Source organism: Schistocerca cancellata, chromosome 3, assembly GCF_023864275.1.
Source record: "Schistocerca cancellata isolate TAMUIC-IGC-003103 chromosome 3, iqSchCanc2.1, whole genome shotgun sequence".
Taxonomy (NCBI): Eukaryota; Metazoa; Arthropoda; class Insecta; order Orthoptera; family Acrididae; genus Schistocerca; species Schistocerca cancellata.
Window position 1 is genome coordinate 177,777,407 of NC_064628.1, and position 22,005 is coordinate 177,799,411.

Below are 22,005 nucleotides of genomic sequence, written 5' to 3' on the forward strand. Positions count from 1 at the left end.
AATCAAACTACTTCTGTTATGAACACAATTAGAAAATGTTCAAATCTACGACTACTTCCTCAATACTTAACATCTGCATCTGCCTCATGATAATGACCAATGGGTCTAATCCATGTTGCGTACTGGCTGATACATCTCCCGCCGTGTCTACCGGGCATTCTACTGTACTATCTGTAGCGATCGGTTCTACAACACTCCTTACTACATCATTATCATCAGTGCTCACAGCTGAAGGCTGTTGCGTATTGCTCTGCTCTGCTTGACTCATCTTAAACATTGCCCTCGTTAAAACCATATAAATGTTCTACCGTCAAGATATATATATATATCTCCCTTCACACGAATACTTCTGTGGCTACTTTGTTATGATACTTATACAGGTAAATGCAACTAGGGCAAGTGAATCAAACTACTTCTGTTATGAACACAATTAGAAAATGTTCAAATCTACGACTACTTCCTCAATACTATCAAGTTTACAAAAAAATTATAGATCTGGCCATTTATCTGCGTCCAGCGTGCTCGTTTTATTTGTCGATGAAATAATGCGCCTGCGAGTATTTCTTCTCTTTTCCACGTTAAGTTGTCTCGTCGTAATTCACATGAAACAAAGAACAAAATTATTTTAACAACGTCCAAAAACGTGTCCTGTCACGGATTGGCCATTCTAATGAATGCCCTTACTACTTAAATCGATTTTGCTGAAAGTTACATGAAATCAGCCTATTAAAATCTCTGGTGGAGCCCTTCTTCTTAATATTCAGCGGCTGGCTTGCTAGAAAAGATCTTCACATACGTTATTATTATTAAGCGCTGCATTCAGTTGGGAAAAAATCGATCGTTTTGAACACTTCGTTCAGTTTACGACAGATCTAAAATTTCAGATGTGGACGAAGCCTTTTTGGACGATTTCAATAAAACTCAGAGATTGCAGGCTCTCTTCGTCACAGCTGAAACTTCCCAATTAATTACAGGCCCCAGACAATCATCAACAATTCAGACAGAGAACGCATTCGTCATTCACTCTAAAATGAAATGGTCACAAACCTTATTTCTGAGGAAAATTGTATATTGAATCCATTTCCGTACATGTTCCGTTTCCGTGGATTTTTAGTCTCATGAAATTTACTTTTACAAGTCCTTCTTTCTCTTTGTCTACCCCGCTAGCGGCACAAACTTTCCTGCCTCGCTTTATCGCGAAGAAGAGTAAATAAATCTCCTTTTGCAATACGAAAATCTTCCAACCGATACTTTCCGAAGCTGTTCCTTTTTCTCTCTTTCTATCTCTCTTTCTATAACTATAATGACCATGGAGCATACATCTGTGTACCTCTGTTGTTCCAAAGAATAAACGTACTCGAAAAATACCTTGGCGTCGACGAGCTGTCGGCGCATATATTACCAGAAAATCTGCTCAGATACTTTTCATACGTAAATAAATGTGGATGATTTGATTGACCATTATTAATTATTGCGTGGTAGAGGGTAATTTTCCGTGGGGAGATTACACCATCATTGTAGCACTGCTCTAGTTTCCAGTGAGCAAGCTGGTTTTCTTTCCTAGCACGTTTACAATTCTGCTGAAAGATCTCGCTGGTCATCTCTTCGGGTAGTAAATCATTAATGGACCACAAATTGTGGAGTGTGGAGTTCACAGGATAACTAAGCATCAAAGAGAGAGGGGCAGCCTTGCCCGCTGCTTTGCGGGCGGAGTTGAATGTTACTTTCAGCGAAGCCATCGTCTCGTCCCATCTTCACTGCGATTTCTGGTGGAAGGCTATGAGAGCGGCCTTAATATTGCGATTCACTCTCTCTGCAAAAGAAGGTTGCGGTAATAGTGACATGATGTAAAGCTCTTCAGAAACAAAATCTCCTAAACTGCTGCGACATGAATGCAAAGGTGCTGTCACTAACAATAGAACTTGGTGGACCAAAGAGCGAAAAAATGTTAGTGAGATGGCGAAATGTTAAACCCACTGTTATTGCACTTCTAGGGATGAGCCATACAAAGCTTGTGGATGCATCCACCACTACCTCTATATATCTATTACCATTCTGCATTCTCGTTAATGGTCCGTCATAATCAATGAACACCTTGTCCATTGGTCCATTCTCCCTGGTAGATTGCAGCAAACCTCTCGTCGCAATAGAGTGTGGCTTGGACTCTAAGCCTGGCATTGCTTTACTAATCTACGAATGTCCTTATACAATGTCACCCAGCTAAGATGTCCCGAATCTTAGCAATAGTCTTGGCGATTCCCAAGTGGCCTTCCACCACAGAGTTATGGAACTAATGGAAAATCGTCGGGAGTAGTTCACTCGGCAGACAAATCTTAACCCTTCCATCGCACTTAGTTCGGTAGTGTACGATGCCCTTTTCCATGCTATAGCTGGGCTCCTGCTTCTCTTCTAGGAGCTGCTGTTTCATGGGACTCAAGGTAGAATCCATGCCTTGCTTTTCTCTCAAACTGCAACACAATTCCAGAACATCATTCAGAACACCCATAACCAAACTTACATTCCCTACTACGCCAGTAGTATCCTGGTCTGCTTCCTGTCCATCCTCAAACATCTAACTCAGCGCATTCTCTTTATATGCTTAGTGCTGAATCTGAAGGCAGGTATGTGGACTGCCCACTGGGTGATACTTCAGTATTGGGACGAAGCTGAATCCATTCTGAAGTACCATTATCCAAGATAGCGGCGATTACGTCATCCAAGATGGTGACGATGACGTCACCCAACCCCAAAGGCGATTCCACGCCAAAGTACTGTTATCAAAGATGGCAGCTGTGATGGCAGCTGATGACGTCATCCAAGATGCCAGATTTTGTCATGAAGAAGGGCAATTGTGGTAGCTCCAGTAACTTAAGTCCCTCCCCTCCCTTCCCCCAGAAATATAGGGGAAGTTCAAATTCCATCAGGATAATACAATACATGACCGTCACCTCTACTAACCTAAGGAAATGGTGGGAAGCTAGGTCAACTGGGGTATCTCCACTAACTTAAGTTATCAGTCTGCCACCTCATTCTATGTGTAATAGGATGACCAGAGTGGGTGACATGATCGGGGTTGTAGGGCATGGCTGGGTAAAGGAAGGTGGATGTTGTTAGCAATCTTCCTCTTTATTGTTGGTTCTTCCAATACATTTTCCGGTAGCTCAGCCCCACCGCTCGTGTTGTGGTGGAGACGTGCTGATATACACAGCCCGGGGAAATTACGTCATGCTCGGTCAGTGGCTGCGCAGGTGGTTGGAAGTAAGCAGCACAAGGCGCGGCCCAGCTCGCAGATGCTGTGGCTCGTGATGACGCCGGGAGTCGCCAGTGCAGCAGCGAGCAACGCCGCCACCCCCACCTCCCCCACCCGCTGTCCGGTCCGCGAGAACAGCGTCACTGATGACGACGACGTGACAGTGACTGAACGCCCAATGGCTTTAACCAAATTCTGATGCCCACCTCTGATGCCCTTAAATAGTGCAGACCGCTGCTGAATCCGCTGGTTATGCAGTGGCATGTTTATTAGTAGGTTCTCGATGAGTTGGATACTCATCCATGCCACATGCGGCCCATGCCTATGTAATTCAGCTAAGGCTGTGTTCTCACTGTTGACGCACATACACACATACCGACGCTCGGTGCAAAACTGTGTCAGCTGCATATCGCACTGGCCAGCTTTCATACACCGTTTGCCATGAGGCTGGTGCATCACACACTGAAACCCACAAAATCATAATTTTGCACCGTATTTCCTAAAAATAATCCCTTATCCTCTACATATGAACCGGATCCAAGTTTTAGTTTTAGCAGTAAAATAGGTCAATTGGGGCATCTCGACTAACCTAAGAAAATGGAGGGAAAGAAAGGGTAGTAGGGCTACCTCAACAAACATAACCCCCCTCCTCTCGCCTCACCCAGAAAAATGGTAGGAAGTTCTAATTCCATCAGGAAAATGGAACACACCTCTACTAACGTAAGGATATGGCAGGAAGATAGGTAAATTGGGCTACCTCCACTAACCTAAGTCATCCAACCGCCACATCCTCCTAGGGATTCACAGGAAAAGTACTCGACCTCTGCTGGACATAAGTCTTTATTTTTTTGCATGCATTACTTGTTAATACAATTATAGGCAGTATTACCATTAAGTGTGTTTGCCGTGAGGTCCAAGTGGTCTAGTACACAGTACCACCACCAGAGCGCACTGTAGTCCATTCTGTGACATAATCCAAGATGGCTACCATGATGTCAGCTGATCACAAGAGTACCATTAGCCGAGATGGCGAGAAACAATGTGTTCGCCACGAGGTCTGGACCTAGTAAACAGTACCACCACGACAGCACACTATCATGCCTCTCATCTGTTTGATCACTTTCTCTCTTCAACGATACTAATGGGACATATCTGACGTGTATAGCCAGCACTCTTACTGATGTCACAGCATGTAACCCGCGCATGCATACTGATGTCACAGATCGTATTCTAGATATACGCTAGCGATTCTAATGGAACACATGTGATGAGTAGCTGATGCATCGCACATCTGACAAAGTTCTCAAGCCACATCAGTACATAAAAATAAGAAGCAAGTCAAACTCTAGGAAATTGTACAGTGTCCTACAGATCCTTAACCTTCGCTTTCTTCATGTTTCCATAAAAAAATTCCTACCCTAACATAAGGTGTTTACCAAAATAGGCCAGAATATCATCTTTTCTGCTGTATATCATTTCTAAATACTAAGAAAAGTTCATAATTTTATCATCTCAAGACGCTCTAAATGATTTCCTTCAGCATTTATGAAGCTAACCTACATGTAACAAACACTAGTCTTAATATCAGCAACCTAGAATTACACGTATATAGCATGCAAGCTCGAAAAAATCACTAAGGTCACAGACTTTGACGTCATGCAATAAATCCTTGACCAAGAATATATCTAATCGCATCCTCTTGAGACGAGTTCGTCATATAGACCTAATGACTTCAGATTCAAAGGTTTATTTCAATACCATACAGTGCATATTCCAGATAGCATTGAAACCTGATACACTCCTGGAAATTGAAATAAGAACACCGTGAATTCATTGTCCCAGGAAGGGGAAACTTTATTGACACATTCCTGGGGTCAGATACATCACATGATCACGCTGACAGAACCACAGGCACATAGACACAGGCAACAGAGCATGCACAATGTCGGCACTAGTACAGTGTATATCCACCTTTCGCAGCAATGCAGGCTGCTATTCTCCCATGGAGACGATCGTAGAGATGCTGGATGTAGTCCTGTGGAACGGCTTGCCATGCCATTTCCACCTGGCGCCTCAGTTGGACCAGCGTTCGTGCTGGACGTGCAGACCGCGTGAGACGACGCTTCATCCAGTCCCAAACATGCTCAATGGGGGACAGATCCAGAGATCTTGCTGGCCAGGGTAGTTGACTTACACCTTCTACAGCACGTTGGGTGGCACGGGATACATGCGGACGTGCATTGTCCTGTTGGAACAGCAAGTTCCCTTGCCGGTCTAGGAATGGTAGAACGATGGGTTCGATGACGGTTTGGATGTACCGTGCACTATTCAGTGTCCCCTCTACGATCACCAGTGGTGTACGGCCAGTGTAGGAGATCGCTCCCCACACCATGATGCCGGGTGTTGGCCCTGTGTGCCTCGGTCGTATGCAGTCCTGATTGTGGCGCTCACCTGCACGGCACCAAACACGCATACGACCATCATTGGCACCAAGGCAGAAGCGACTCTCATCGCTGAAGACGACACGTCTCCATTCGTCCCTTCATTCACGCCTGTTGCAACACCACTGGAGGCGGGCTGCACGATGTTGGGGCGTGAGCGGAAGAAGGCCTAACGGTGTGCGGGAACGTAGCCCAGCTTCATGGAGACGGTTGCGAATGGTCCTCGCCGATACCCCAGGAGCAACAGTGTCCCTAATTTGCTGGGAAGTGGCGGTGCGGTCCCCTACGGCACTGCGTAGGATCCTACGGTCTTGGCGTGCATCCGTGCGTCGCTGCGGTCCGGTCCCAGGTCGACGGGCACGTGCACCTTCCGCCGACCACTGGCGACAACATCGATGTACTGTGGAGACCTCACGCCCCACGTGTTGAGCAATTCGGCGGTACGTCCACCCGGCCTCCCGCATGCCCACTATATGCCCTCACTCAAAGTCCGTCAACTGCACATACGGTTCACGTCCACGCTGTCGCGGCATGCTACCAGTGTTAAAGACTGCGATGGAGCTCCGTATGCCACGGCAAACTGGCTGACACTGACGGCGGCGGTGCACAAATGCTGCGCAGCTAGCGCCATTCGACGGCCAACACCGCGGTTCCTGGTGTGTCCGCTGTGCCGTGCGTGTGATCATTGCTTGTACAGCCCTCTCGCAGTGTCCGGAGCAAGTATGGTGGGTCTGACACACCGGTGTCAATGTGTTCTTTCTTCCATTTCCAGGAGTGTAATATGAGGTCTAACATGGAAATTAATCGTTTCCGGACACATGTCCACATAAGATCTTTTCTTTATTTGTGTGTGAGGAATGTTTCCTGAAAGTTTGGCCATAGCTTTTTGTAACACCCTATATATATATATATATATATATATATATATATATATATATATATATATATATATATATATATAAGCACAATGTGAATCTAAAAATAAAACTATTTTTCTCTTTCTTTTGTTATTCATGTCTGAGTGTGCACACGTGTGTGTGTTTGTTTGTGTGTGTGTGTGTGTGTGTGTGTGTGTGTGTGTGTGTGTGTGTGTGTGTGTGTAAGTAGAGTAGTGTTTAAGCTTCACCTACAGCTAGCCTTCCAGTCAAAGTAATTTGAATTCTATCCAGATAATTTTACTTGCTACAGCTGTTTGCGTTGGACACTTCAGAGTCACCCCATTAATTGTTATTAAAGTATTTCAGCTGTCAGTGGTGGAAAATGGCTAGAGCCACCCAGATCAAAAATATTTAGAGCCACTCAGTTAAGCTGCAACCATCCAATTAAATGTTGTTATTAAAGTATTTCGTGATAAATTGTCTCATTAAGTTGGATTCAATAAATTAATTAAGTATTTAATGGAAAACGTGTAGTTAAAAAAAATAGTGCTATCTAGTTCAGTAGGAGAACGTTAATTCACTGAGCAGTTAGGTTCAATATAGTCTGTTTGGATGGAATTACATTAGTAATAGTTTTTAGCGTGTAAGTTATTCTATACCCCTGCTTTAGTTTTAGGTATGGTTCTAGAAGGGAAAAGACACATGCAGTTCGAGGAATCTCCAACATATGTTGGATTCTAGTAATAAGTTAAAATTATCTTAGCATTGAACTGAACTGTATCTCTAGAACTATATATAGAGATATATTGCACAGCACTAACAAATTTGTAATCTCAAGAAGTGAATTGAATGAAAAAAAATTCGTTACCCTTCAGAATTGTTGTTATTTTTTTTAATCCTAATCATCATTTTTTTGCTAAAACATATCTGTAAACATTCTGCAGGCACATCTTCATTGCATGCACACGCCTACAAGATGAAGCACCTTTAACACACATTTTCAGAGAATTCATTGCATGAGAGGGCAGAGGAATATGGGAGCCTACCTATTAATAGCACAGGTACCGCTACTCCCTTGTTGACATCACACAAGGCTGTAGTAAGTAGGTCACACATCTCCCTCTGCAGTCTCACATCTACAAGTCGTAGCACCTTTAACACACAATTTCAGAGAATTCACTGCAGGCGAGGGCATAGGAATGCGGCAGTCTACCCATTAACAGCAACTGATAGAGCACAAGGGTGAGGTAAGTAGATCGCACGCTTCCTGTGAACTGCAGGTATAGATGGAAACTAGTATCATGGTTAAACATACATGCTAGGGCCATAGGTCTCAAAAAGAATACACTGATTGTTAGGAAAAAAATTCATATATTTCTCATCCAACTTAAAAGTAATTCTACATTTTCGTAAACAGATACGGCAACACTTTTTTGATACATGTTCCTGAGTCGCTGGAGAGAAGGACACCCTTAGAATTCCAGGTCTTGAATAGAAGCAAACTCAAATATTCGACGCATCCATGAGATCTTCTCCTTCCCCTTCACGTAGACGATGGTATCCGTGTGATTGAATAATTTAAGAGCGGTCACCATATCTTTATTGGGTAAGCCAGGATCATCCCAGCGAATTCCTTGGTAGAAATGTGTATTCCACTTTGGACTCCTCCATGTCTTAGAACACCTCCCGTATTTGAAAGACCTTGGTGATGGAATGTTTGCTGAGAATGTCTCTATTATTCCAGCAACGAGTGTACACTAGAAACGCAACATCTTTAAATACAAACTGTCAGTGCTCACCATTATAGAAACCCTGAGGATCCACAATGATGTTCACACTGTGAGACGTCATTGTGAAATGCTCTAGGTATGGTGCAGCACCTGTTCATTTATACAACTTGTTGCACAACACCGGTGAGCGGGCAGTAGTTGATCACACAGACATGTAGAACTAGACCAATGTGACAGTGTGTTCTGGAAAATTTGTCGATGATGGAAATTCATTTTGCACATCTATAGGTCCAGACTTAATTATCTCGTTCTGTTCTGAGCAGTCTGTTATGATGATCAGTGAAAGCTCCTTGAACTTACGTGGACTGAGTAGACACCCTCTCCCCTCTCCATCGTCTATTTCATAGTAAGAAGCACCAATCCTTGCATACATGTCATAATCTACACTGTATACATTTTCATTCTACTGCAGATGTAAATTGTCATATGGGTAGAATTTTGAATTGAGTTAGACTTTGGTATTAGTTACCTTCCAGTTGTCAGACACGGTGGAATCATTTGCTATATGACCTCTCCTATCGGTCTGAAACGCAAGTATGATGAATCTAGGTGTCGCTAAATGGGAGGAGGTTTTAATAGCCCATGTCTGTCTGCTCGCAGTCAGTAACACTGGATACTCGAAAACCTCCCACGAGTGAAATGTCAGTGACAGAAATGCACCAGAATTCAGGACTTTTAATAGCTTCAAACGCTTCTTTTCTGAGACACTGATGTGTGGCATTTTCCATATTATCTTGCTGATTGTGACCATATTCTCCTCTTGAGCTCCTTGAATGTATGACTTATTGCGGGCATTCTGCGCCAGAATGAGTACCTGTTTAGTGTTGATAATAATCTGTCTCATGTCCTCAAGATATCCCATAAGCATTTTTAGAAGTATGCATGCAGTAAATCGCTTGTACTCTGCAACTGTTCTATCCTCTGGACCGTCTATGAACCATCCCGCATTTTCTAAACTAAGCAAATCTGTGGGTGACGCAGAGACATCTGTTTCAAGGGTTGATGTTATGCCGACATTGCGAGTATGGTCGATCTTAGATCCATTGAGTTCATAGCCTATCGCTTTGGAACAGGAATGCTAAAGCATTATGTGTAAGCTTGGATCCCACTGTATCACTGCCGTCGGTGTTCTTGAATGACTCCTCTAGATATATGAAACTCTTGCATAGAAGAGTAAGTGCGTCCTGGTGCTGGATGGCAATCCTGATTTCACAGTTCTTGTTAAATGTGGTTGAAGCGCAACGTTTATGAGAGAAGTATTCCTGACGTATAATTCTCTCATCCTACTCTGCTGGATTGGTTACATTGAGTGAGGACGTCATTGTGAGGTTTCAGGCCAACTGATTTAACAAACTTGTAGTTCGCACGTGTTATTACTTTGCTGTATGGCAGCGATGTGGCATGCTGTGGATTGCGTGCACTTGTTATATACAGTACTTCCATCCTGCCTTAGATGTAATCGTACAATGATTTCCTGACCACGAATGATAACAAGTTGATTATTCTCGTCCACAATACGCAACTTCAAGTAGTCCAATGTATGAGCTGTCACTAGACGGCATATTGCATTGGCAGGGGTCTCAACGATCTTATTCCCCGTTGCAACTGAGGGGAAGAATCCGTAAGTAGTGTGAATCAGACTATCATAGAGATAGGAGTTTCTTGAAGTGTTACACTCGACTCGGATTGTGCTGACGGGAAGTACGTCCACAGTCTCACCTGACTTGTAAAATTTACTTCGATCCTTCTTCAAAACTTGCCCTTTTGTGAAACCCAGGAGGTGCCCTCTTTAACTTTTCTGGTTGAAGTCAATCGCTGCATTTACAGTCCTCAATTCAGATTTAAGTTCATTGATGTTTGTACATAATTCAATACTTTTTCCAGATTGTTTTCAGACTTCGTTTGAATCGCCAATATCGTATGCATCCGGTCCTATTTCCACAATATCTTTGACACCATCAATATCCAGATGCAGTTTGTTGTTAGTCTCAGTGATATTTGGGATGCTGTTGTACGTCTCAAGTCCAGTCAATGCAATACTCCATTCACCAACGCTCAAATCAATTGGCGGGACGTAATTTGCACGCAATACAGATGATAGTTCTTTTAACGTCAATGTGTACGACGTTGCACCTGAACCTAATCTAATGAAGGTATGTTTAAAGCTCCACCTTACAGCAAGCTGTTTCTTCTTATTTGTGAACGTCAGGAGAAACATGATGCATAGATGTCCCCAGTTGTGTGTATTAAAGTCCTGAGAGCGTCGATAATTATAGAGCACACGTCTTCTGTGAGTGTAGTATCGCTGTAATTCTTCTGGCGGTTACAGGTCACCAAATGAGTCGAAACAGTAGGCGGTATCAGCATTTTTCATAACATATGATACCCATGGGTACAGTTTCAAGTATAGTCCTTTTCCGATTGTTGTGGCTTCCATCATGCGGTTGTCTTCTTGCCTCTTCTAACTGTGCTTGGGAGTTTTGCGAGTTCTTGACCGTTCCAGCGATAGCTGCAGCACCACCAGCGACGAACCTACCGCCGAGAGCGCGGAGAGGGTCGGGATGAGAAATGGAATAAAACCGCCAGATATCTTGGGTATTTGTAGAACTTGAGGTGATGTAACTGCTCCTCTTCTTCATCTCCTACTTCCCGCATCTTTCTGCTTCAGAGAGTTTTTAGCTGCATACATCGCTGTCAGGATACAGTTCTTCAAACACCCCCGCTTTCAGCCCTTGTCCTTCGTCTTCTTGTTTAGTGCACTACGTGCAACATTCATAACTCGCTAGAATTTCATCACTCCTAAACCCATCTTAACTTTTCCAATCATGGTTTTATCAACTGCAAATGCTGCGATGCGTTGACCTATACCAATATCCTTTCTCCTCCGTATTAACTTAGTCTTATCAGCTAAAATCCTATCGGCAAGGTGACTACTTGATAGATCTTAAGTTACATCGTGTGCAATGTCGTGTTCCATACTCGCTTCGTCTAACAGATTAACCCCCTTATCACCTCGTGCCAAGCGTTTTTAAAACTTTGTCCCAGGTCCACAGTAGTTACACCGAGGGATGTGTAATTCCACTGGTAGTTTGTCTAGAATACCATAACCTCCTCTAAAGCGTCTCCTAGCACGCATGTTAAGCTACTGCGGTGGTTGTGGACTATGCACGCCCATTATATAGCAAATCGTCTGCATCAGTCCAGCTCTTTTGTGTAGCACGAAAACCTAGCCATTTGACTAGTTCTTTATTTCCTCGACGTCTTATGACTCCCTCCACGAGAAAAACATCCGGTTCTGAGCTTTTCGCTCAGTCCGGAACCGCGCGACTGCTACGGTCACAGGTTCGAATCCTGCCTCGGGCATGGATGTGTGTGATGTCCTTAGGTTAGTTAGGTTTAAGTAGTTCTAAGTTCTAGAGGACTGATGACCACAGATGTTAAGTCTCATAGTGCTCAGAGCCATTTGAACCATTTTTCTCTGAGCTTTTCTGCAACTGCTTTTCTGCAGCCTGCAATTTCTTCACCGTCACTGTCCTTCGATATATAAGGTCTAGGATTCGTTCTTTGCACCTTTGAAACTGTAAATATCTCTGTTGACCAGCACGGTAGGTATGATTTCTCAAATGCCGTCTTGTGTTTTGAGATACGCACTGAATCACCTGTAGTAAATATCTGTCTGCGTGGATCCAGCATTTTAATGCGATAGTGCACCGTATCCATGAGTCAATTATCACGAACATCGATTGGTCTCATTTTTATAGTGGTATGTTTGATTCGGTTATACTGAGCAACTATTTCTGGGAGGATATCTCTCCATTTGTATGAACCGCGAAGGTTAAAACGCATCCACATTTGACCTTTTATTGTTCTGTTCAGACGTTCCACGATACTTGCCTTCAGGTGAGTGAATTTGAGTACTGATGTATTCCGTACCATAGCATCACGGTCTTGAAATACCTATTGTAGAACTCCCATCGTGATCGGTTTTGACCTAGCATCGATTCGTCCCTGTCTGCAGTAAACGCTCCAAAACATCCACGACAATTCTACCAGTTTTTGTTCTGACAGGTAATGCCCAATCAGGTTTGGACTATGTATCAATAACCATTAAAATATATTTGAATCCATTATTCTCATTTGAATATTTCCTCATATCTACAAGATCAGCTTGCTATAAGTCATCCAAACATTTAATCATAACACGCCTATGAAGGTATGTTTTGCGTACTGGTTTGTGCAGTTCTCGAACTACTGTCGCCATACTTACTCGATGATGCCTCTCTCTCCCTCTAAGCTCAGAGATTATTGAAACAACCTCATTCAAATTAGCTGTATTACCTGCAGCAGCTAATGCCATGAGCAGCTGTAGTCGAACTATCAGCTCGTTGGGGTAGTCGTAATATATATACTACAGGATTCCATTGTTCACTGGTTTATGCTCAATCTCGATACCATCACCTGCTGCTGCTGCTGCTGTTGTTTTCGCCTCCAAGTATTGGTTTTATAACAGTTTTACATTTCTTGTTGGTCATGCTTTTCGTGATTTTATGTAAACCAGTCATGTGCAGTATTTCACGGTACGTTTCCCTATCATTAACTGAATAATTTATAGGTTTCTTTGGTAAGTCATAGAAAAATAAGATTCATTAAACCGGGTGTTCTTTCAAACTGCCTATCACCAATCTGTATTGTGTCATCAGTTACAGTTATAGGATGCGTACCCAACATGTACGGTCTTGTCCTGCTAACGCCGAATGTTCTATCCGACTGGGGGTGTGACAGATAATGAATTCGTAAATGGCAACACCCTCTTTATCTTGTGTTTTTGTGTTTGCTGAGAGCTGTCGGAGAGATTCAGGAACCGGCTTAAAGGTCTCTCTTAGTGTTTGCTGTCGATCCATATGTCCTAACCTCAGAAACGGTAATTTCTCACAAACTAATTTCCGCGCTTGAATCACTTTCCGCTTCGTCGCCATCTCGGTGTATACTTATCAGACATCTCCACAGCGTGAGGCTTTATATATCCAGTGATTTTCTTCTTCCTCTTACTATTCTCCTGCTCCCCCTACTCAACAACAAGGAACTCTACATATATTTTCCCCTGAATAGCCTCGAGCTTTTCAGTTAAGCCGGTTACTTTCTTACTGACCTCATTTACTAGCTCATTTAACGCATTCACAATTCTCAGAAGAGTTTGGTAATAGATCTCTAGTTCCCTGCGCATACTTGCAACTTTATGAGCAATAGCCTGAATTTTCGTATCCATGTACAGGCTAATGTTCTGTCTGTGTACACCCATCATCTCGGGTTGAGAGGTAGACATATGCGCGAATTTGTCCATGGTGTAAGTAGACTGATGTACTAACCTCTGCCGGCCGGCGTGACCGAGCGGTTCTAGGCGCTTCAGTCTGGAACAGCGCGACCGCTACGGACACAGGTTCGAATCTTGCCTCGGGCATGTATGTGTGTGCTGTCCTTAGGTTAGTTAGGTTTAAGTAGTTCTAAGTTCTAGGGGACTGATGACCTCAGATGTTAAGTCCCATAGTGCTCATAGCCATTTGAACCATTTTTTTTACTAACCTCTCTTGCTGTGCTATATATGCAAAAACTCTTGAAAGCTTCGTCTGTATCTACCATCACTCAGTTTTATTATTTTATCGATAACGAGAAACCCATACTGTGAATGATTCCAGCAATCAGCGGATTTCTTTACAAAATCATTGAACGACATCTCAGTTCCGACAGATTGTGTTGTTTGAAAGCTATAATGAGGCTTGCATTATTCCCAACCAACTGTTTCGTGATTCTGGAATGTGTGTAACTTAGATAAAATACATCAGCACCCATATGAAGACCGAAGCAGAAATATTTTCGACTTTGATCTTGGTTTTCCACAGCAACATCGTCAAATATGAAGACAGTGTTTGGCTTTGCTTTTTCAGGTGGAGGGACATCACTACTTTAGCTGAATGTCATGTATCTAACACCATCTACACCACGCAATATCTCCTCCAATAGCTGATACTGGGTTGAAACAGTGTTTTTGAGAATACACAAACATGCTCAAGTTGGACTCCCTCTACATGTGTTAGCAGAGTCATGAGGACATTAGTCTTCCCACAATTGGATGGACTTACAATAATTGCTCGTATATTATCAGAAGGAGAATTCCGTTCTTCTTCTTCTTCATGTCTTCTTTTGCATCTTCACAGGACCACTCACCGACGACAAAGTCCTTATGATGAGGGTGTTTCACCCACCCTGCCATGATACTAACTACATTAGGTACTAACTACATTAGGTACTACTATATAAGTAGTTGATATACATAGAAAAATACACTTGAAAGGATAATAATAGAATGTATAGCCACAAAAGATCCATCACTTAACCGACTGGGCTATATTGACTACACAGAGAAACCAGCTGTATATATTTTTTACCACTGAAGAGTAACTTCATCAATCATCATCTCAGTAACTGATATAGCATCGAAAAAAATATTAATAACTGTATTACGTTGATTATAATGAGAGGGGTATGAAATAAAACACAAACACAGTTTGAGATTATATGTACATTAATTAATTATTTATTTAAATGTCATACATAGGGTGCAGTATTTTAGAAATATGATTACAATCTGTATGTATCTTCTTCTTCGCATCTGTACAGTATTTGCGAAATAAAGCTTTTCGTCATGTTATAAATTCAGTGCATATCTTCCTCAAACCAATAGATGCCTCACAATACTCAGGGTTTTCGCACACACACGTTTCATCTGTTTCTCTCTTGGTTAAGGGTTCATGTGCAAACAAAGGTGCTGTTTCAGATCATCAACATGTACACTACACGCATGTAGGGAGTTTACAACATCACTGTACGCAGAGTCTATGCTTGGCAACCAGCATTTCAGTCTGACCACTGCAAGATGTAGTGCAGTTTCTAGATTGTATAACTTCGTAACTGAGGCATGTCTTAGATAAACACAGTTGTCACCTGATTTCACACATAATGTGCAATCATCATACACCGTTGTAATAGAAAGTGTCACACCAGGAAGGCAAATGTCCGAGAGAGAACGAGTTGGATGATACTCAGTATCGATCTGCTGATTGATGTAGCACTCTGGACGACATATTTCATCCCAGTCAAAGTCGGAAATGGGCACTATAACACATATCGACACATTTTCAGTTTCCATTCTCACATGCAAGCCCCACACACGATGTGCTTCTATACTAACATTTACACATTTCGTTGCACTGGGACTTAAATTATATGTGGTGGTGAAAAGCATAGGTGCACTCAACAATTATTATCCACAGTATCTGCACTCTGTTGTTCCACTATCACAGGGATGTTCTGCTAGGATGTGTCATATGTTAGTGACCAGTACTGTCCTCCATCTTGATGTTCTTTAAGACCACCAGCAGTGTTCAATGCGTCGGGGTCAGATCGCATGTCCTCATCACACAAAATCAATGAGTGGGACGGACAACAGCAGCATCTTGTCATGCTCCAGCAAGTGGGCTATGAGTGCCATAGGGTCCCACAAGGCCATTACTGGTTCAGACATGTTGGAGGTAGTTGCTGCCATAGATCTGGAGGCAGCTGCAGGTCTCAACAAGATGGCAGCCAAGGTTGCTGTCAGAGATAGGCATGTTGGCACTTGACCCTGCTGGCTTGAATGTATCGTGGGCTACTGCTGCAAAAAGGTGAGGAAGCATTAGACATAGATGAATATGAGGAAAGAATGAATAATACTAGTAATAACAATAATGCTAACCACAGAGATAGAGATGTGGTATGGGGTGGTTACTTTTCCATTTCCTCCTGTTTTGCAGGGCTGTATTGGATTGTGGCTGCAGTTGACACTTAATGGTTCTTCTTCTTCTTCTTCTTCTGCTGTTGCTACTGACTGAGCAAGACTGAGGACCAAGAGCTGCAGAGTCTCCGCTATATTCCCTCCAATGATGTCACCAGATGGTTCCATCTTACTGGCTGAATTCTAACAGGTGACAGGATTAAGAGCACATATTGGTTCCCACCATTTTCCCACACCATCTTGGATTACATCGGAACAGACTACATTGTGCTCTGGTGGTGGTACTGTGGACTAGACCATTTGGACCTCATGGCGAACACACTTACTCTTTAAATAAATATTGCATGCAAAACAATAAAGACTTATGTCCAGTACAGGTCGAGTCCTTTCCTATGAGTCCCTAGGAGGAAGTGGCGGTTGGATAATTTAGGTTATTGGAGGTAGCCCAATTGACCTATCTTCCCACCATTTCCTTAGGTTAGTAGAGGTGACCGTCAGTTGTTGTATTATCCTGATAGATTTTGAAATTCCCGCCATTTTTCTGGGGGAAGGGAGGGGGGTTTATGTTTCGGGAGGTACAACAATTGCACTTATTGGCGACAAAATCCGGCACCTTGGATGATGTCATCAGCTGACATCACAGCCGCCATATTCGTTAACAGTACTTAGGCATCGAATCGACTTTGGAGTTGGTGACATCATCGCCACCATCTTGGATAACGGTGCTTTGGAATGGAATTGGTTTTGTCCCAATACTTATATCCAGTTTTCCTGGGGCAGACCAATACCCAGCTTAATGCCTGGTTGTCAGCCTCCAAATTGAAATGTCTATGTTCTAGGTAGAAACGAAACCTTTCTAAAGTGGAGAGTACTGTCAATGCTTCCCACTTGTACACACAATGTTTTAACTCGGCAGGCGAGAGTGTCCTGGAAGTGTATGATATCAGACAACGTTCATCTTCATCCTCCTGGAACAACACAGCTGCCATCCCAGTATTACACATGTCCGTCACAACAGTAAAACGCTTACAAAAATCTGGTACAGCCAACATGGGTGGATTGGCTGAGGCCTCCTTTATAGCATAAAATGCAGAGTGCTGGGATTCACCCCACTGGAAATCCCCGTTCTTCCACCAAAGTTGGTTTAGTGGAGCAGCTAACTGCTCAAAATGTGGCATACATTTATGGAAGAAATCAGCCATCCGTCTAAATCAGGCAACTCCCTTCTTAGTCATAGGAGGCGGAAACTTATGTAGATTCCTCGTTCTCCACTGGTCACTCCTCTCGCCCCCTGCTGAGACCAAATGATCCATGAATGAAATCTCCTTGTGTGCCAAACACAAGCAGAGTAAGATTTCTCCAAATGCTAAAGGGCTCCTCCAATGTGAGACTATATACTACTACATCATTAAGGTAATTATAAACAAATTTGTACTTGACATCCCCCAAGATGTTATGTAGCAGCTGAGACGGGATTGCTGTGCCCGTGGAATACCCAAATGGCACCCTATTAAACTAATAAGGTTGCAGTAGGTGGTAAACACAGTGACTGGTTTAGACTCTTCAGATAATGGAATCTAGTAGTATGGCTAGTTGAGGTCCAGGATGGTAAAGACTTTTGCCCCCGCAAATTAGGTAAAACAATAGTGCAAGTCGGGCAACTGCACTGACTCCAAAACAATCTTCTGGTTTAATCGTCTGTAGTACACTACCGGGCGATACCCAGCCTCTGGCTTAGTCACCAAAAATATCAGAGAAGCATAAGGAGAGGTCGACCTCCTGATCACTCCTTCCTCCAGCACCGTATCAACTGACTGGTGCAGCACCTCCATCTTCGGCGGTCACAGTCTGTACGGTGGTTGTCGAACTGGCACGCCTGTCGCGACACCACTGGAGGCGGGCTGCACGATGTTGGGGCGTGAGCGGAAGACGGCCTAACGGTGTGCGGGACCGTAGCCCAGCTTCATGGAGATGGTTGCGAATGGTCCTCGCCGATACCCCAGGAGCAACAGTGTCCCTAATTTGCTGGGAAGTGGCGGTGCGGTCCCCTACGGCACTGCGTAGGATCCTACGGTCTTGGCGTGCATCCGTGCGTCGCTGCGGTCCGGTCCCAGGTCGACGGGCACGTGCACCTTCCGCCGACCACTGGCGACAACATCGATGTACTGTGGAGACCTCACGCCCCACGTGTTGAGCAATTAGGTGGTACGTCCACCCGGCCTCCCGCATGCCCACTATACGCCCTCGCTCAAAGTCCGTCAACTGCACATACGGTTCACGTCCACGCTGTCGCGGCATGCTACCAGTGTTAAAGACTGCGATGGAGCTCCGTATGCCACGGCAAACTGGCTGACACTGACGGCGGCGGTGCACAAATGCTGCGCAGCTGGCGCCATTCGACGGCCGACACCGCGGTTCCTGGTGTGTCCGCTGTGCCGTGCATGTGATCATTGCTTGTACAGCCCTCTCGCAGTGTCCGGAACAAGTATGGTGGGTCTGACACACCGGTGTCAATGTGTTTTTTTTCCATTTCCAGGAGTGTAGAAACAAATTACAGGTTTACAAAGAATATTTACAACATTGCTGCCAGACTGGCCCCTTTAAGCGTAGACCAGCACAGGTCAGACTCGACTCTCAATTGATCTGGCACACCCCTCAAGCTAACTGTGCCTCTCTATTTATACAGCTTTTCCCCTCGCTTCCGACGTAGTGTCAGAGAGAGACAGAAACTATGACAGGGGAATATTGCAGTACGTCAGCCACTTACACATCGCCACTCCCGACTCTGGCCTACTGTCTCGCCTCGTACATCCCAATAACTTAAAGCAACGCTGTAGTTCCCTGCTTCACTGTTCTCCACTCCAAACAAATCGTACGTGCAATATGCCGCTGCAGCTCCGCACCATGTTTACCCTGTCTGGCCTACTGGCTGCCGACTATTACCGCACACTGCCTGCGGCCCCAGCATTCATCGCCCAGGCGCGCCTTTACATAATTTTTAACGAATTTCCCCTTTCCTACAACGAAGCGCAGCACAACTCCCTCCTTTCAACAAGATTCGTCACGAATCGAAATATAACAGCAATGGCCTATGGATGCATAAACATACCTTGTTCACAAAACTTATGTGCTACAGACTAAAACTAACGAGAACATGAAAACCTTAACGCTACCCCTATACACTATTTACAATGATTACCCATGCTGTAGGCGCCTGATGTGTTTGCACCTGCTCTACTGGTGCACGTTTCCACACTGCCCACAAAGCTATGCTCAAGAAAAGCCGGCCGATGTGGCCGAGCGGTTCTAGGCGCTTTAGTTTGGAACCACGCGACCTCTACGGTCGCAGGTTCGAATCCTGCCTTGCGCATGGATGTGTGTGATGTCCTTAGGTTAGTTAGGTTTAAATAGTTCTAAGTTGTAGGGGACTGATGACCTCAGATGTTAAGTCCCATAGCGCTCAGAGCCATTTTTGAACTCAAGAAAAATAGAAAAACGGCACACCCAGTGGCTGAAATGATCACTGTAATTATTCTGTCGGTGCGGTGCTAATGTAACGTTCGAACGTGGTCCACAACTTAATTATTCGTGATAGATCCTTACTGTTGTTGTTGTGGTCTTCAGTCCTGGGACTGATTTGATGCAGCTCTCCATGCTATTCTATCCTGTGAAAGCTTCTTCATCTCCCAGTACCTGTTGCAACCTACATCCTTCTGAATCTGCTTAGTGTAATCGTCTCTTGGTCTCCCTCTATGATTTTTTACCCTCCACAGTGCCTTCCAATACTAAACTGGTGATCCCTTGATGCCTCAGAACATGTCCGACCAACCGATCCCTTCTTCTAGTCAAGTTGTTCCACAAACTTCTCTTCTCCCCAATCCCATTCAACACTTCCCCATTAGTTATGTGATCTACCCATCTAATCTTCAGCATTATTCTGTAGCACCACATTTCGAAAGATTCTATTCTCTTCTTGTCCAAACTATTTATCGTCCATGTTTCACTTCCATACATGGCTACACTCCATACACATACTTTCAGAAACGACTTCCTGACACTTAAATCTATACTCGATGTTAACAAATTTCTCTTCTTCTGAAATGCTTTCCTTGCCATTGCCAGCCCACATTTTATATCCTCTCTACTTCGACCATCATCAGGTATTTTGCTCCCCAAATAGCAAAACTCCTTTACTACTGTAAGTGTCTCATTTCCTAATATAATTCCCTCAGCATCTCCTGACTTAATTCGACTACATTCCATTATACTCGTTTAGCTTTGGTTGAAGTTCATCTTATATCAACCTTTCAAGACACTGTCCATTCCGTTCAACTGCTCTTCCAAGTCCTTTGATGTCTCTGACAGAATTACAATGTCATCGGCGAACCTTAAAATTTTCTATTTCTTCTCCATGGATTTTAGTACCTACTCCGAATTATTCTTTTGATTCCTTCACTGCTTGCTCAAAAAGAGATTGAATAACATCGGGGAGAGGCTACAACCCTGTCTTAATCCCTCCCCACCCTCTGATTCCCTTTCATGTTCCTCGACTCTTGTAACTGCCATCTGGTTTCTGTACAAATTGTAAATAGCCTTTCGCTCCCTGTATTTTACCCCAGCCACCTTTAGAATTTGAAAGAGAGTATTCCAGTCAACATTGTCAAAAGCTTTCTCTAAGTCTACAAATGCTAGTAACGTAGGTTTGCCTTTCCTTAATCTCTCTTCTAAGATAAGTCGTAAGGTCAGTATTGCCACACGTGTTCCAGTATTTCTACGGAATCCAAACTGATCTTCCCCGAGGTCGGCTTCTACTAGTTTTTCCATTCGTCTGTAAAGAATTCGTGTTAGTATTTTGCAGCTGTGTTGTAATAATAACTCAATTTCACTTAATACTCTGAAGCTGGAAACCAGTGTAGGAAAGAATGACAATTTATTTAATTAATTGATCACATGTGCACTCCCACAGAATAAATGCCTACATCCAGTTTGGGGAGATGTGTGAAATGAATGAATGTATGGTCGTCTGCGAACCGCAGATATTGAATGTTCAATATATGATCATCTTTGAGACGGTCCTTTGGTCACCTTTGGTGGAACCAGAGAGATGAAATTTACCTGAGCTTTGAGCGCCTGAAATGTGGCTGACCAATAGGCAGCATGGTCTTCCCCCACCTCGACAGACGTGCGAGATGACCTGAAGAACGGCCATGTTTGAGCATTCTGGCACTGGATCTTGTGTTGGTAAGACCTGTCTTACGTGTGCTCCGTAAAGACAAAAGAGTGGATGGAATGGTATGCATGTGGAATACTTAAGAGTAGTTTGGAATAATAATTTCTCTATTTCAGGAACTTATGTGGGGAGAATGAAACGTCAGGCAGGTAATATTAAGGGGATCGTAATAATCTTCGGAAGTGACCAACGGTCGCAATGAAACCACGTGTAGCAATAAGTTGAAATACTTCCGAGTGCTCAAGGTAAGCTGAATTACTGGCGTGAGTACTACAAGTTGGAAATACACTCCTGGAAATGGAAAAAAGAACGCATTGACACCGGTGTGTCAAACCCACCATACTTGCTCCGGACACTGCGAGAGGGCTGTACAAGCAATGATCACACGCACGGCACAGCGGACACACCAGGAACCGCGGTGTTGGCCGTCGAATGGCGCTAGCTGCGCAGCATTTGTGCACCGCCGCCGTCAGTGTCAGCCAGTTTGCCGTGGCATACGGAGCTCCATCGCAGTCTTTAACACTGGTAGCATGCCGCGACAGCGTGGACGTGAACCGTATGTGCAGTTGACGGACTTTGAGCGAGGGC